Source organism: Oryzias melastigma, linkage group LG10, assembly GCF_002922805.2.
Source record: "Oryzias melastigma strain HK-1 linkage group LG10, ASM292280v2, whole genome shotgun sequence".
Taxonomy (NCBI): Eukaryota; Metazoa; Chordata; class Actinopteri; order Beloniformes; family Adrianichthyidae; genus Oryzias; species Oryzias melastigma.
The window spans coordinates 9726404-9730491 of NC_050521.1; the positions used below are offsets into that span (position 1 = coordinate 9726404).

Below are 4088 nucleotides of genomic sequence, written 5' to 3' on the forward strand. Positions count from 1 at the left end.
AAAGATAGTAAAACGTGGTAAAGCAAGGGCTAAAATTAAGTAAAAAATCTCCTGAATAAAAACGTCTTCACCTAAAATTTAAAACACTCATCTGAGTCAATCTGACACATTTACGTCAAAACTAAAAGTAGAATTTTAAAATCAATTTGAAATTTGATAGGTAACCAAATTAAAGCAGACAACAGAGGAGTGATTTGTATCAATTTACTGGTTCTGGTTAAAAGCATTGCTGCAGAGTTTTGGACACGCTGGTATAACGAATGTTTGTTAAAACAGATAAAAAGAGAGCTACAATAAACTAAACGAGAAGAAATAAAACTGTAATAATTGTTTCTAAGTCAGATCAAGATAAAATATTTTTGAATTTTGCCAAATTTCTCAGATATTTATAATTATTGTCTGTTTTGAGTCATTTATTGAAGTCGTTCAACTGTTATCTTATTTTGTGCATTTTTATAGTGCCCAAAAATTTAGAAACTTGTAAAAAAAAAAAATAAAAAAAAAAGTGAGCATTTTTTTTTGTTTGAAATAAACTTTTCAGTAAAGTTTTCAAAAATTACTATCATATTTTTAAGTATTTTTTCTACTATGAAAATTCTACTTGTTGAGGTTTTAAATGCATTTGATTGTTCATTCCTCACTATAAAGAACACCAAAGCAATATTTTGTTCCTTTCATGCATTTAAGAGTAATCCTCTAAAAACCTGCTCAGTCTGCAGCAGCCCCTCAGATACCCACGAAAACAAGCGGTTGGAAACGTGCCGACGTAAGATTGATGCCAACCGCTCCCTCCAGGAAGTGTCTGCTCTGACAGCTCCGCCCCCAGACCCTTATCCAGTGATTATCAGCAAAAAAACAAGAACTTTAATTTTAGAAGCAGAATACCATATATCGTCCTGTTGTGTCCTGTCTTCTATAAATTTCAGCTCAAACAGGTGTTTGTTACTTTTTGCGCAGCGCTCCTTTGGTCATTTTTAGCCAAAATCAAAAAGCTTGTGTCATTTTGTAGGACATAGTTTCTGCAGAGCAACAGTAGGTTATTAGGAAATTGTCTCCAACACTGAAAAAAGTGAAATATTGGATCCGTTGACAAAAGTTTCAAGAAGTTTTGAGCTGATAGTTCATTTCAACTCAATTAATTTAATTAATTTGAGAAAAACTACTATTTTTAAATGTAACATTTTACAAAACTGTTGTTAAATGATCTTGTTCACTTTTTACAGTGAAGTTGTGGGCGGGAACAGTGGAGCATCCCCGCCCCCCTTTTCCCTACCAGCTGCTGAGAGATCAGGTCAAGGATATAATGACCCGTCAAGAATATTTTATACACCACAAATATAATATTTTTCCAAAGACATATTTTGTCTGCTCCTGATTCACAACAATTTGAATTGTGAAATTCAAAAGTAACATTTTAAGCTTATTTTTCCAAATAAATGTCCCTCAATATCAGAAAAAAGCTACAAGAACATGTTAAAACACCAAAAATAAGATTTTCATTTTAATCATTTTTAATAATTTTCATTTTAATACAAAATCTGTATAAATAAAGGTGGTAAAAAGACGCATAAAGCTTTATCTGCACAGGATGACCTACAGAACGCTTTAAACAATTTACTTGTTTCCCTTCAATCAGTGCAGTAAATCTTCCATTAAGATAAACCACAATCACAGTATTTAATTTACTGCCTGCCAGGCGACATTTGTGAAATTTGAAGGGAGAAAATATTTCTCTGAGCGAAGTGAAATCAGATAAAAAGAAAAAAAAAAGGCGCTCACCACTCTTTCACATTGCATCAGCGAGAACGGCAACAGAACGCACTTAATGAGGAGGAGATGGAGATAAATAGACAAGAGAGGACAGAAGAAGAGAGAGAGGACCCAGAGGCGGAATTAATCACGTTGTGGGCCAAAGGGACGTGGCTCGCTCTGTCTCTGTGACTAATTTCAAGCTCGGGTATAAATATTTAACATCGCACTGATCTGATTGGCTGGAGGTGGAATTGTTTGTAGAGAGTGTGTTAGTAAAGGTTGTCTTTTCTGTGTTTTCTCAGCGTGAATATAATTTATCCTCCGCTCGCTGTGACTTTGAAGGCCCGACGTTAGCCCGACTGTGTGGCTGTGAGGAGCAATTTTGTTGTGTGTTCTCCAAGGTCAGATTTGTGTGTTTACAGAAAACGGTATATTTCCAAACCCTAAGTTGTTTAAACCGCTGTGTTTCCCCTAAGCTGAGATTGAAGAAGCAGGATGACCTTGGTGTGGTGAAGAGCTCGCCAGTGTGATTATGGTAATTGCCGACTCCCCTCCATCTCACCCCTCAGCTCCTCCTGGTCACACCAAACTCCCTTGCAAGCGTCGGTCGGTGTTAGTCAGAATCTCCATTTACTGGAGCGCCTATAGTTTCAAGGTTTTCTGATGAAGAAGCCCATTATTCTCTCCTCCTGTTGTGTTCTTTTCTCATTATACCGAAAAAATGTAAGTGGCTGATCTAAAAAGTTAGTCGTGACAAGCTGGTTAATTTCTAAACTTTCTTCCTGTTTCCTCTCATGCACCAGAATTATGGAGCCTCTATCTGACTGTCAGTTCTGTGCTTAATACCTCGGAGGAGGTTATTGATTTTTCCTGGATGTTGGGATTGGATAAATACAAATTTTCATTCCCATGAGGAAACTGTGAAATTTAGGCCCAACGACTCTAGAATAAAGCTTCTTTTTTCTCTGAATTCTATATGCCTGCTCTGCTTTCTTCTTAGAAAAGTGCAGAAACTCAAGTAAACAGTGTTTTGTCACTCCACACTTTGTCTCCTCACATCAGTTTTGGAGTTTCACAGCCACCGAAATTTGGAAAACAGATTCATGATGTTTCACCTAAACCACTGCGTCCTTCAAAAACCTGTGGGGCTTCCTCCTAACTTTAAGCCGTTTGACTAAATTGAAGAAACTAAAAGTAAAAACAAGAACTTCATAATTATCTGCCTTCATCAGATTCTGTCCTCAGAGCTCATTTAGATTGTTTTAACAGATCTTGGATCAGTTTTTGAAAAACTCTACAATCAATTACTGCTAATAAGCATATTCTGCTCAAGTTGATTTTCATAATTATATCGCTTAAAATATTACACTTAAAAATAATGTAAAGTTTGCATGAATACTAGTTAAGTCATTCCATTTAGAAATTCCTTTTTTTCATATTCATTAACTTTGATTATAACCTGAATTACACTTCAATTTACTTGATTATTAAAGGTAAGGTGTAACAATTCCTTTAAACAATTTTCAATTAAATTCAATATATTTATTTAGCCCAAAATCACAAGAGAATTGTCTCATTTGGCTTCATGCAGTAATTTTACAGAAGCAGGTCGTCATAAAATATGGTAAATGGCGTATACTTGTATAGCGCTTTCTACCCTCCTTCGAGGGCCCAAAGCGCTTCACAGTCACAGACCCATTCACCCATTCACACACACATTCATACACTGGTGGTGGCTCCGCTGCCGAACACTGGCGCCAACCTCCCACCAGAGGCAATTCGGGGTTCAATGTCTTGCCCAAGGACACTTCGACACATGGGCGGTCAAGGTGGAGTCGAACCCGCTCACTTCTGATGAGGAGTCGACCGCCCTACCACTGCACCACGGCTAAAAACTAAACAGACTAAATAGAACTGGTTATCCTGCCCTTAGACTCTCATTTCTAATAAGGGAAAAACTCATAAAAAAACGGATTCGGGAAAAAAAGAAGAAATTAAATATGTTTACAAACAAACAGGGAAATAATGATTAATTTTAGTTTTAGTTTCATAAAATTCATCTCAATGTTGTTTTTCCACATTAAAATAATACCAACAGAAATCATTAAAACTTTCTACCACACGTCTGAAAATCCAAAGTGTTTCCACACATTGGACTGTAATGATGGTTGATTACTTTTTGCGAGTGTTTTCTGTTGCTATGACACTTTCTGACATTATAGTAAAATAAACAAACTGTAACTCAATCTAAATGGGATTTTTCCTATATTTGATATAATCGATTTATTCCATTTGGAAAACATTTTATTAGGATATAAGTCGATTCAAATAACAAC

General features: G+C 35.9%; 1 protein-coding gene across 6 annotated transcripts in view; it reads right to left on the reverse strand.

Annotated features, from left to right (window-relative positions):
* The window catches only part of bcorl1 (BCL6 corepressor-like 1), a 52153-nt gene that overhangs the window by 4687 nt on the left and 43378 nt on the right, over positions 1–4088 (reverse strand). The window lies entirely within an intron of this gene.